The 14,055-nt window shown below is 34.3% G+C and overlaps 1 protein-coding gene and 1 long non-coding RNA gene across 3 annotated transcripts in view; one reads left to right on the top strand and one right to left on the bottom strand.

Annotated features, from left to right (window-relative positions):
- Positions 1–14,055, top strand: part of LOC129749726 (ecdysone-inducible protein E75-like) — a 172,188-nt gene that overhangs the window by 127,267 nt on the left and 30,866 nt on the right. The gene's annotated exons all lie outside the window — the stretch shown is intronic.
- Positions 5,622–8,558, bottom strand: LOC129749727 (uncharacterized). Its single transcript, XR_008738151.1, has 5 exons — positions 8,333–8,558; positions 6,414–6,522; positions 6,248–6,349; positions 5,807–5,895; positions 5,622–5,746 (listed from the first exon to the last, which is right to left on the bottom strand). It is a non-coding gene; the product is annotated as an uncharacterized LOC129749727 (long non-coding RNA).

The raw sequence follows: 14,055 nt of genomic DNA, 5'->3' as shown, positions 1-14,055 counted from the left end.
ATATTTTTTCTCAAAAATACTGCCAAAAATTTTATGACGGAAATTGTCATACAGAGGAACCGATTGCGACGACATCCCTTCAGTTCAACTAAATTTATTGGACATGAGTAACACCGTTCAAGAAGAAGACGTTCAGAATAATGTGATGTACTATGAAAGAGTGTTTTGATTCTCAATAATGATTCTTCATTCTTTGATGGCGATGATATATTTTCAAAAATATACCGATTTCTTCGTCAAGTGTGGATCCACCAACCGATATGATATAAGGGGATGAGATTATTTCCGATATCTCGGCGTTGAACGGCTTCGATCACGGATAATCGAGGCACCGGATAATCAAGTCTACGTAGAATCGAGTCCACCCTGTACCAAGTTTTTAATTTGTATGAAAGTGTATATCGAAAAAAAAAATGAATTTAAATATCCTTTTACTTATTATTTTCGTCCGTTTAAGCTTCTATTTTTGCTAGTGTGAGTTGATGCTAAGTATTTCCTGGAAAATGTTTTATTTAATAATTTAAAACTGAATTTCTGAATCCAATCAAAAGTAGGAAGAAATGACCGGTTGCTGCTTGCGTTGCCTCCTTATAAATAGCATCAAATCTTTTTGCTGTAAAAATAAACTTACTCTTTGGATGTGAACTCGATCAGCAGAGCATTCCAAAACTACTTCTCAAACCCATCCTAACGAGATATTATTATCTTATTCGGATATAGATTTGAGCACAGATTTCACAGAATTTTTAAATTTTGAATGGATTTCCAAAATTATAATTTTTTTTCGGCCAATTAAAAATATTGATTCATTACTTTGGATTAGAAGAGTAAGATAAGATTGGTTATTGTTAACTGATTTTCACAACTAAAATGTTAAAAAGACCCAATTTATGTTTTTTTTTGTATATGCACAATCAAACTCCTCAACTTAAGCCAGCCTGCGAAAACATTCTTGCAGGCTCGAAGGTTTCCACTTTGAATAGTTTGTTACCAAAACATATTTTATCGTTGAAATTGTTTTAAAAGAATACTTTTTCTCACACATTCTTCGATAAAGTAGGAGTTTTTGCTGAATTTTAAAGAAAATCAAAATGCTCGCAACAATTACGGAAGTATCGAAAATGAGTTGAACACTTCTTCCCTTGCGGAGAAAAAAAGGAATCAGTTAAGAATTATTTTTGGAAACATAAAGTGATGGACACAAGTATTCGACATTTTTAGTGTTCTGTTATGTTTTCGTTGTTTTATCTTATTCCCTCCATGTTATGGAAGAAGAGTTGAGTATAGGATATTTTATGCCCTTAGATAGAGAAGATTTTACTGATTTTATTTACATAAAAAAAATGTAAATATCAATAATAATTAAGAGTTGCTTTAAATTCAAATCAATGAACTTATGTTGAATACTTTTGTCCATCAGTGTAGCTTCAAAGTAACATGTTTCCCATTCAAATCTGTAAAACTTAAACTTTTCCAATTTTTTTTTTTTAAATGTTTCAAAACGGTTTATGTGAACGAGTCCCTCTTTCAAGTATTGTATAGATTTAAATATCTAACAGACAAATCATAAAACGCAACAGCCATGATGACACAGATAGACGTCGTTGTCGTCGTCGTCCTCTGGCGATTTGCATTGCGTTGCGTGTGGTGCTCTATGCAATATGATGACAATCGAAATGATTAAGGGCAACCGACGAACCGACCACCCTGGTTTTCCCATTGTTTGGTGTATTTATTTATTTTTTTGATTTCTCAAATTTTTTGCGCTCCTAATAATTGCTGACGGTCAAATTGGGAGGACAGAGAATGGGTTGGCGGCTTTCGAAAAACCATGAATTCATCACAGACTACAGTATCACCGTCATGATCTCCTTCGGAGTTTTCGGTGTGCTGCTGCTGCTTAACCTCGCTCGGTGTAATGTTGCGATGGATTCCTCTCACTTTTCCGAGCTGATGATGTTTTACTGCGTCGCCAAAAAGTAAGGCATTTTACCCACTCTTTTCCCCTTCCTAACTTGCCACCCTTGGTTTGCATAAATCCTTCCCCGTCGTATCTCGTCGTGCTAGCTCGTTTTGTCCCCAGTCGATTCGATTGCGTTCCTGGGGCCCCGCCAATCGCGCTAATAAAGCAATAACACACACTTTTGGTGTGTGCGAGGCTGAATCACACTGCTCTGCTGCTGAAAACTGTGCGAACGAACAAAGTGAACTAGGAGCCAAAGCTAGGAGCTTCAACGCCAGCCAACCGACGACCGACCAACGACGACGACGACGATGGCAAGCGCTCCGCCGAGACTTCGAGAGACCGTGCCGGGGTAGATGACCAAAAATTGGGTCACCGCGAATGGAAGGCAAAAAAAAGTCTCCAACCAACACAACGGAGCACATTCCGAGGGCAAACGCATACAACCTATAGAGGAGTCGTTTGCTCGTTCGTTCGTTCGCTCGCTCGAGTTTGGTTCAGCAGCAGCAACAGCACACAGCCGTTCGAGTTGAGCTCAATTGATGGGGCCAGGCTGTGAACAGCGAGCAGCAAGCAGCAAGCAACGAGCGAGCAGAGGAGCGAACGAAAAACTTCAAATGAACGTGTGCCACACGAGGTCTGCTCGGTTGGTTTGCGTTTTCAAAACGTGCAACCCCGTTCCGTTTTCGAGCGAATGCGATGGTCGAACACTGGGCTCTGGTCCAATATTTTGGTCACAAATAATGTTAGAGAATTCTTGACTCAGGGTAGATTAAGTTGAGCGGATACACAACTGATATTTAAAATATTTAACTTTTTTTTCAATTTTAATCCACTATCCGTGCGCTGATTTTCCTACAACGCGCCAAAGCGAGAGCCGTCGTCGATTGGTTGGTCGGGTTGAGGTGGGGAAGGAAACGCCAGAGTAGTAGAGTGCACAGACACTGGGTCGCAGCGGAATGGAGCGGAGTTCAGGGGGTTTGAAATTGACAACAGTGGGACGCATGTATGCGAACCGATCGAAAAAAGGCCCCAATGAATGCTGCTTTGGAGAGGCCAACCAGTCAGTCAGTGGGTGGATTGCATCAACAAGCAAGTAAGCAGAGGGGTTGGTTCCATCGGAGAAGGAGGAGGAGGAACGACGAAGAAGGGGGCAAGCGGGGATGGAAAGCCCTGGTTGTGAGGTGGGGTGGCTCACATCGACGGCAATGACAGGTCGTTGAACTGTGCTGCTGCTGCTGCTGCTCGGTTATACTCACAGTGCCTTTGTTAAAAAGCAAAACCGTCACTACTACAACATACTGGCAGAGGGAGAGAAAACTCTAGCTAGATTGGACCGTTCGTTCGTTCGTTTGAGGCCACGATAGAGAAGAAGCAAGCAAAGGCGGGTTTTGGCCCCGACAAAGCACTAGAGGTACCTACTAGTAAAATGGAATCCAGTCCCAGCTGGTCGAATTACTGGTCGAATTGTGAATGTGTGTCTGCAAAAATAAATGGCAACAAATTTGCAGATAAACCTTATCAGCAAATGAACCCGAATGTGTTGTATCATTTTTGCGCGAGTATGATAACGATTATATGGTACTATTAAAGTAAAAAGAAACATATTTATTTGACTGATGCATAGTTATTCTCACATCACTCACTCAATTCCAAAAAAAAAATGAAGAATAAACATTAAATACAAGACATTATGCAATCGTGTAGTATAATTGTGACGTTATTTTCATACTTTTGTTTGTAAATCCAATAGGTGTCAAAGAAAGAACCCAAAAAGTTTTGTTTTACTTGGCCAAAGGATAGATTAGTCTAAGGTTGCAAGAATTTTCTCAGCACGTATCCGGGCAATTTTATATAAAAACCTGGCAATATCCGGGCATTTGACTTCAAAATTGACGACCAAAAATCCGTGCTATATCCAGGCAAGTTTTGTTAAAACCTAGAAATTACTCAACAAAAATGTAGAAAAAAAATTAAAAACATATTTCTCCTAAAAATTTATCAAAATATTATAAATCGTATTTCAGGCTTCCAAAAAACTTTTTATGATTATTTTTTTTAAACTTGCTCAAAACATTTCGTTTTGGTGACATTTAAAAAAAATTACAACACAAGTTTATTTTTTACCAAATAATGTGAATAAATCCAGTTATTTTCAATATAATCCGGGCAACCGGGCTTGACTGGACTGTTCCCAAAATTTGTATTAAATATCCGGGGTAACCCGGATGAAACCGGGCAATCTGGTAAACTTAGATTAGTTAGGTCGCTACCTCTTTCGATATCAACTGGTTAGTTTATGTAGCAGCACAGCTATTCCGCTTCCTATTGAATGGAAAGACTCCGAAAAGCAAAATTTATTTTTAATCGTTTTTTCGTTGATTTAGAGTTTGAATCAATTGTATTAGACCAAGGTTGTTTATTTTCTTACGTATACTTAATATCTCCTCATCAGGAAGTCGGTAATTCGAAATTATCTTCATTATGTTTTTTTTGGAGAAGTATTAAAGAAATTAGGATACATTTCGAATCACAAATTTTTATTAAGAAATTTGAAACCTGAGAATAAGCAGAACGTATGAATCAATAAAAAAAATTATTCTGAGAAGGAAATGCGCAGTAGTGACGAATGCTGATTTTTAGCGAAAATCATTTGTTTGTGATGAAGTGATATTTTATGAAGTCCTGAAAACAAGCCCTTTGAATAAATTTATTCTGTTTTAAAAGCTTTTAAAATTACAATTGATAAGAAGATCACGGGGCCAGTCTTGGAATGTATCTTTTGTGTCACATGAATGTGAATATATATTTTGGATCACTATCCCAAAGTTTTCTTGGACTGTGTCATGGCAGGTCCATTCCAATAACGTAACAGTTAAAAACCAAGACTGTTCACTTGATAGGATCAAAATTCATGTATCAGAAGAGCGAGTTATGAATAAACATTTGAAATCAATTGTCGTTAAGAAAAAAAATTCAAAACACCGACCTTTGAGGAAAGTAGCGGATCACTAGTGTAAGATCCAAAAAATAACCTCAAAACCATAATTCAATTTTTACTGAAAAAATTAAATTGTTTTCAAGTCTCAGCAGATCAAATTTAGATAATTTTTCCATTGTCTCTAATCAAATTTAGTAAAAATAATAATTTCCTATTTTAAGGATCAATTTTAAATTAGATCAAAGTATAAGAATGCAGTTTCGTAACAAAACATCGAGTTTTTAAATCAGAAATTTCTAAAAAAGAAATTTATTAGAATTAAATTATTTGAGATCAATTTTATACAAATACTTAAATTCAATCTCTTTAAACAGAATATAGGTATGTAAAACTGAGAAAAACATGAAAAAAAACGAAAATTCATTTTGGAATAAATTTTTTTACCAAATTTTCAGGATTGCAACACAATTCGAAAAAACTATTGAAGGGACCACAATTAAGATTCGATATTTTTAAATTTATTGAAAAATAAATTATGAAAATAAAAAAAAATTAAAAAAGAAATATATTACTGGAAAAATTCTAATGTGAAAAGAGCTGAATAAAAAAAATTATCAATATTGTCTAGTTTAAATGAAAATTTACGCCCTAATTCAACAAGCACAGTTCCAAAACTCCCGTGTTTTTATAAACATGAATAAAAACTTAAAAAAAAAACTTACCAGAACGCGATGAAAACTCGTGGAAACCGTAATGTGCATGCTACGTTCAGAATTCTTAGCAAAACTTTTGTTACTCTCGAAATCAAACAAAACACGTAATCAGGACCTACAATCACATACCTGCCGAAAAGAAAGAATCGATTAAGTACCAAAATTCATTGAATCAAGAGTCATAATTACCTGCCAGGAAAACCAATCCGCTTGAACACAGCAGAAACAAAATGTCAGCAGAACGAATCATTGGAGTTCCGACCAGGACGTAGGTTGACCTGAAGGAAAAAAGGGAGACGTTAGAACTTAATCGAACACTAATCCCGTTTCGGGGGATCATAAATTTTACTAGAAGCCTATCAATGTGAGAGAAGCTAAATCAAAATTATTTGAGGCTTGAATAATAAAAAACCGACTTTAATACACTTTGTTTTAGAACTCAACATTTTTTTTTTTTTGCGTTTAAATAGCTAGTTTTTCTTGCCGATACCCGGAATCGAACCCAGTACGCCTGGGTTACCAGACTCGCGCCAGTCTATCCACTAGACCACATCAGCGCTACTTTGTTTTAGAACTCAACATTTTAGAAATAAAGAATGACTTTCAAGAAAATTTAAAAAAAAAACTTACCAGAGATTATCCCGTGAGAACTCATCGAAACTCATAGATTTCAATGCAGCTTACTATTCGATTCTCTCGAATTAAAACGCAAATACACGGACTAACAATTACCTGTTGAGTGCAAAGAAAAACGTAACAAACCATTTTTATTAAAAAAAAAAGTTGTTAAAATTACCTGTCAAGAAGAAACATTCCCTTGAACACGTGGTTTGATCGGAATTGCACCGAAAAAATCAGCAGAAGAAATCACTAGAGCTTGACATTGGTCCAGGACTCGGATTTACCTGAAAGGAAAAAGGAGGAACTTATTTAAACACTTCACCTGTTCCGGGGAATCACTATTTTAATCATTTGAAACGAATAGAAAATTTTCTTTTCCGGTTTTTTGAAACACGTGTTTCACTAACAAAGCCCGAGGAAAGTTTGGAGAGAAAATGAAGTCAAGGCTTGCTCGGGTTTTTTTTGGTGCTTCGCCATGGTATCGGAATTATTCAGACTACCTTGTTTTTTTAATTAGACTGATGCAAACATTCGGCTATCAAACTTTTTTCTATGTTTGAAAATTTTGATTGTTTTAGTGCTAGTTTTGAAAAGATCATATATATAACCAATATTAAATGTACTACCAGTCAAGAGCAGTTTTCGGAGTTGTGTTTCTCTAAACCTGTATGAATTTGAATCTGAAATATGACATACAATATAGTCCGAACAAAAATTCTTAGTTCAAGGTAGAAAAAAAAACCCGAAAACAAAATCGAAACTCGAATAACTGCCATTAGATTTTGTAATTTAGAATTTTTTTAAAGAAATTTTAGCTCGATTTTGAAGTTTTAACTGCAAAACCCGCAATTTAGAAACTTGCAAAATTGGAGATCAGTTTCACAAATGAGGATCTGGACAAATTTGTAGTTTAAAAACTTCGTGTAATAAATTTTATGTGGATATTTTACCTCAAAATTGCAATCCATGATTGCTGAATAATTAAACAAACTTTGGGAAAAAACTCTTAAAACACGCTGAGGAGAGACGGAAACTGAAATTTTCACAGCCAGCTGTCGGACATATTTTGAATAGTTATTAGTTTAAAAAAGGTTATTCGGTAGCCTGTCGTCAAAGAGAGAATCTCCGAGTCCTTACGGTTTCTCTCGAAAAAGTGTTCATTACATTTGCTTTCTCATCTGTAGGAAAAAAAAAACAACAAGAAAGGACAAAATCTAAGAATCAAAAATACCTGTCAGGGAGACAAATCCTTTCGACAATTTTAATCAATTCACATGAATCAAACCGCAGTTTTTGGGATTATTCTTCTCTGAAGTTTCGAGAGAAGTTTCGAGAGAAATTTCGAGAAAAACATAATCCAGAATACTTCTTTTTCTCGTACTATTATGCCCAAGCGATGTTTCTCATAACTGACTCAAGCAAAAGAACCCTAAATGACGTGACGGTAAAATTGATAAGTTTATATATCATAAGAGTTAAACAGTAACAATTGAGAAAAGGAAGTTCTAAATCAGATTCTTGATAAAGTAGCTTTGAATACACAAGTGAAAAATTAACAAGAAATCCAAAACTTTCCATGACTGTCCACCAAGAAAAAACCATACGTACAGCATAGTTGAAAATTCAAAAATCACTATTCACAAATTGTTTATCAAAAAAAAAAAACAATTTTTATTTTAGGTTAAGTACTTAGAAAAGGGTAAGAAGAGGATTTGATGGAGGACTTTAAATGAAATTGAAAGCCCACTCAAAAATTGGCTCAAATAATGAAGGTTTGGGGTTCGTTTCTTAACTACTTAAATCAAATAAATTTTCATCATCATATAGAAATCAATTTGTTACTTTTTATTGAAAATAATAGAAAAAAGCTTACTTAAGATAAATTGAGCAATTTTTCGGTAAAATCAAGAATCGTTCTTAGCGGAATCTCCGACTTTGTTCAATTTCAGGGAACTTTACGGAGCACTGTTTTTTCCAGTTTCCCTTTAAAAGATTTGTTTTTTTTTGTACCGAAATTGATTCACTGCTTACCTGTCGAAGAGTAACAACCAATTTTGCACTACGAGGTTTGATGGAACTTGAAATCAAAATTACCTGTCAGGAAAAAAAATCCTTTTGATTACGTGGCTTATCCAGAACGCTGGTCCACGGTAAGGGCAGAGAAATCACTTAAAACGTGGTTCAACAAGTATCGAGAACAGCTTTTAACGAAAAAAAACACTGCGTAGCACTTTCAAACACTTAACCGTATCGGGAAATCACTTTTCAATCACTCGAAACCAACAGAACAAGTTTTTGCTATCATTTACTCGAAACACGTGTTTTTTCGACCGAGTTCGAAGGAAGATTGGAAAAAAGTGATTTGTTGAATCATGACTTGTCTAGATTTTTTCTTCAACTATTTTGTCATAAATTTGATCATTTGATACCGTTGGAAGTGTCGCAATAAAACAGCCTACCAAGTTTTTTTTTCCTTTTTCAGCTGCAAACCTGGGCCCCAAACTTTTTCAATCGCCCAAAAATTAAATAACTTTAATTAAATTAAATAACTTTAACGACTGTTTTCCTGCAGCGTTTGATGTATTGTATCCCCTTAACTTGGATTTGGTATACTTCGATTGAGATTTTAAAGCACGTTTTTCTTTAATTTTTTTATCATCGAACTTAACTATCTATTATTGAAAATACCGGTCAAGGTAATTATTTTTATAAGTTTTGATTCTTATGTTGAAATTCAACAATTGAAGTGAAATTGGTTTCAGAAAATTTCCTAATATTAAAATTTTTAAATGAACGTACTTGTTGTGCTGTTTCAAGCGTTGCTTAATTTGTTTATCCCGAAAACTTCCGAAAACATTTCTTTTCCGAAAAAATGTAATTATAAATTTGGTTTTAGATATTTAGAATATTGAAATGGGAAAGCTCAATCCGAGTAAAATAAACAGGGTAACGTACTTATTTTGGACCGGGTACTTTTTTCGAACCAATTTTCTACTATTTTCCAATATTTCACTCATAAATGAAGTTAATCATGAAAAATATGAAAAATGGCACGTGAAATTATTGTATTATTGTATTAAATTGACCCTTTAAACCTCCCGGATGCAACGTTGTAAAAGTCGTGAGGAAAACATCTCTTAGGTTTAAGCTTTTTTGTCAAATTTAAGTTTTTTCTCAGATTTGAGCTATCATCTCCGTACTTTTTGGAACATTATTTATCTTAAACTTACAATCCATACAAAAATAATTAGTTGTCAGATGCTACAGCTTAGAGAAGCTTATAAAAGCACTGAAAATGTCGTTCGTTAGCCCCGATGGTTATGGAATGTTAAAAAAACATATTTTTAAAATTTTCCTTAACCTTAAATTTTATTTTTGTAAAACGGAAGCTGTTTGTAAATTAACTTTAGAGGGTTAAAGGATCGCACAATTTTAGGTTGCTTGAATCTATGTACGCTACTCAGTACTAAAGCCAAACCAAATCCACTTAGGTTTTGGAAGTCAAGATACATCAATTAATGTCTCGGAGCTGATGATGAAGGACCAATGCCTTGGTTTAATCACGCCCCTGCCCACCCCCCGTTGAAATTTGTTCCAAGTACAATTTTCAGTTTAAGAAATGTATTTACTGGAGTTATGGGAAATTACTTAATCCCAAATTGCGTTTAAAAATAAGTGGTACCAAAAATGTCAGAAAATTGGTTCGCTTCTGGCGAAATTTAGCCCTCCATCAGAATAGAATGGATTTTTATTAAAAAGTGTAACTAAACAACTTCAGAATTTCAAACCAACCATTTTCATTTCAAAATTTATTCATCGAATACTAATCTAACACATCAACAAGGAGGTAGCCATTTGACAGGTTTTCTAAATGCTCAGAACATTCAAAAGGGTTTTGATCAATTGCAAAAAGCCACAAAAATTTCCTATTTTTCATGGTGCATAGAATTTAGATGCTAACTTTGGCTGCCTTGAATCCAAATATGCAGCTTATAAAAATAGGTAAAAATGATTTGAGAAATTTTTGTACTTTTTTGTCAAAACTGTGCAGAAGAATGCAAAAAATATTGAAAAAAAAGTTTCTTAATCAATAATCAACTTTCACCAATTTTGTCATCTTTGAAAAAAAAAAAGTTATAGCTGTATATTTCTTTTTGTTGAAATTTCCCGATACGAGAATAAAAAATACGGGAATTTAGACGAATATGAACAAAAATTTGAACAAGATTAAATTTTAGATATTTCTCAAAGCAAAAATCAAATGAAAAAATTTGTTATATTTAATAAAACCTTATTTTTATTTATTTTTTAAATTAATGTCGGAAATACTGGTAATGATTTTTCCAAATTTTTGAGAATTGTAGAGTTTCACTTTTTTAGAGAATTTAATCTCAGAAAAAATAATATCATCGATTCAATTTTTTTCATATAGATTACATATCACCGAAACAAGAGGTGATAAACAAAATCTAACAAATCGTTCAAAACCAATATTTTCCGATAGTCTCGGAAGCCTATAAATTGAAATTATTGTTTATACCTTTTGTATTCCAATTGACGGCAATCAAATATTCAGAGCTTGAACTTCAAAACTTTAAACGTTTCACTTATTTTCATGATTTTAATCTTCTTTATTGAAATGATCAGTGATTCAAAAGTTCAGAAATTAATTCGAGGCATCTACTTAAAAGCTAAATTTGAATGCGCAATCTCAATGTCGGCAAACAGGCAACCCTGCCGTAATCATCACGGTTGGTCAACCGATTTTAGTAATGATAGTTAATGATGACAGGAGAACGAACGTAAAGACCGGATGTGGTAAAGTCAAATTGTTGAAAGCGAGTACATCGTGAGTTGGCATTTTTATGTGCGTTAGTCGATTTTTATCTAAAACCAAAAGTTGCTAAGTTTATTCGTATTTATTCGTTTGTATACGCAATGTTCGATTTGTCACGTAAGTCAGCTATCTTTTCTGAAACCCTCAGTCGTTTAATAGTATGAAAATCTTCCAGGAATCATAATTCCTGAGTTCCAGGTTAAATGATCTGTTTCGGTCCATACGGACGATTCCGTTACTGCCTAGGTTCCGCAGAATGCCCCTCTGTAACCTGTAAGTACAAGAAAAGAATAATTAATCAAAATTAGCTGAAATTTTCTAAAAAGGATACACGATTTCATCACAGGAATCACTCGATTTTTTTAACACTTGACAAGAAGAATAGGCCAAGCCTTGGAGAAGGCAGACTAAACTGTAAGTTCGAGTTTCAGTTTAAAGCATTAGAAATGTACTAAAAATATGTTTGATAGTTTGATAGTTTTGAAGCAACATATCGTATTTTGCATTGGAAGTTGGATTTTCGACTCACTTTTCCAATCACAGTTCAAAACTGTTAAGTTTTGTTGCCAGGAATTATTTTGTATCGAATATGAGCATTCATAAATAAAAACATTTAAAACAGGATTTAAAAGCTCTTGAAAATACGTATTTTATTTATTATAAAACATTGAAAACATTAAATTCATACACAACAATTAATTTCTGTAAAAAAAAAAACATTGAAGAATCGAAATGTTTTATAAAACAAATAAAACAGTTTTTCTATCGTGATTACTAGCAACACTTCCTTGGTGCAGCTGCGAATCGTCCGAGCGACTGACTGTCATCCAACAAAACAACAACAAACTGAGTAAAACAACAACAAACCCAAAAATATGACAGATCACACTTTTGGTCACAGTTTTCTACCGTCACACTTTAAAAGTGTGAAGTCCAGTAGAGTGTGAACTGCACAATATCAACAACTACAACTGCTCTCGAAATTTAGTCGGTGTCTTTCTTGGCCGTAACACTCAACTTAATAACCTAGTATTTGATTTGTGATTTCAATATTTAAAACGAAACTTAGAATTCCTTATTTTCATGTTTATCGATTTCTTATTGATCATTCAAGAAATCAAATTACCTGTACTTTGTCAGTATAAGCTTTCCATGATGAATTGAACATTAGACTGAATCGATTTTTTAATTTCTCAACCCTCTTGTCTAAAAAGCTTCATTTTGGATTAAAACTCATCCATGTTTTTTCCAGAATTTTCAAGTAACATTTACATGAGTAAATTTGAACATTTAGGTTTGTAGAGGGAAAAAATAGTATATTTTGTACTGAAAAATCAACATAATTCTTGTTTCTTCTGTGGAACCGAGCCTGCTAATGGTTGTTGTGCCAATTTATAAATTTTCTAAAGCAATTTTATTAGAACAACTTTGTCGAAGACCTCAACTTTGTATCTTATTAGGCGAAAAGGTATTAGCTGTTTAACAGGGGTATGTTTTGTTGGCATTGAAAAACAATTGATTCAATTGACATCACTGCTGGTGGCTCGCAAAGTATAGTCATGCAATACCTCGCTTGGCACCCAGCAGTGATATCAATTGAATTTATTGTTTATAAACGCCTAAAGTCATTCAACACCCAATAGCTTTTTTGTTTAATCTGATTCAGAGTTGTACAGCGGAAAATTTGCCTTTAAGAATTTATAAATTGGCACAAAAACCATTAGCAGGCTCGGTTCCACAGATGAAACAAAAATGATCTTGATTTTTCATTACGAAATATTCAATTTTTTCATACAAACCGAAAAGTTCAAATTTACTCATGTAAACGTTACTTAAAAATTCTGGAAAAAATCATGGATGAGTTTTGAACCAAATTGAAGCTTTTAGACTCCATTGTTTGAGAAATTGAAAAATGATCCCAAATCGACCCAGTCTACTGAACATGTAAAGTTATTATTGTGTACTTCAAAATGAACTTTATTGGCCTCTTATTTTGATAACTGGAAGAATTTGAATTGAAACAGTGATCTCAGACTTTTATCACTAGTATTCTTGAAATAAAATAAAATAAATGGTTGAAGAAGTCAATTTCTTTATCTACTGTGCATTTTTGATGTAGTTATTATTTCTAGTCAAATTTAAATTTCGAAAACCCCTCCGCATTACATGAGGGCCTGTGAAGGACTTCCTGAACTTATCATTGAGCCGCCTGAAGGATAGTTGTATTGCATTTTGAAGTTTTATCCTGAAATTTAGTCAACCGGCTACAGAAAACTGACCAGTATTTTACACTGTACAACAAGTTTGTATAGATTGAAATTTATCCAATCGGCTACAGAAAATTAACCAGTATTTTACACTGTACAACAAGTTTTGTGCATTGCAGTGTGCTTTCGGAACTTCCTAAAGGTGGTTCTAAGCAGGGTCCAAAATACCGACAAGAGTTATCTTTAAATAAACGAATCTTTAGGCCTAAATCCTGTTGCATTGCAAAAAACGACGATAGAAAAAGCCTTGATCTTAATGAATGGATAATAAAGTAGTAAAAATTGTATCATTTATTTTTCTCGAATTTTCTCGACCAATTTCCCCAACTTCATTTTTTTCGGAAATTCCCTTCTCAACCCGATTTTTCTTTTTGGAAGTTTGGAATTTTCTCGAACCGAACCAAACTTCACTTCTTTCGGCCAGTCCTCGTTTCGAGCCGTCAACTTCCTCTGCTGGATCTGGTGTTAAAAAGTTAACCCGGTGACGACGGGCGTACGGATGGGGAAAACTGTCTCTGCAGCGAGCAGCTGGTCCCAGCAAGCAGAGGAGAGCAGGGCAGAGCAGAAGCAGCAAACGGTAGCGGCGCTACACTTTGACCATCAGCCAGCAGCAACATAACAACACACAGTCTCGAATAACGGTGTGGTAGGGTCGTACAAGTCTCTGTTTTTTTTCTGCTTCTATTTTGCTTGCTACCTTCAATTTGGCCATC

Source organism: Uranotaenia lowii, chromosome 2, assembly GCF_029784155.1.
Source record: "Uranotaenia lowii strain MFRU-FL chromosome 2, ASM2978415v1, whole genome shotgun sequence".
In the NCBI taxonomy this organism is placed as follows: Eukaryota; Metazoa; Arthropoda; class Insecta; order Diptera; family Culicidae; genus Uranotaenia; species Uranotaenia lowii.
The sequence above is the reverse complement of the archived record's forward strand: the minus strand, read 5'-3'. Positions and strand labels throughout refer to the sequence as shown.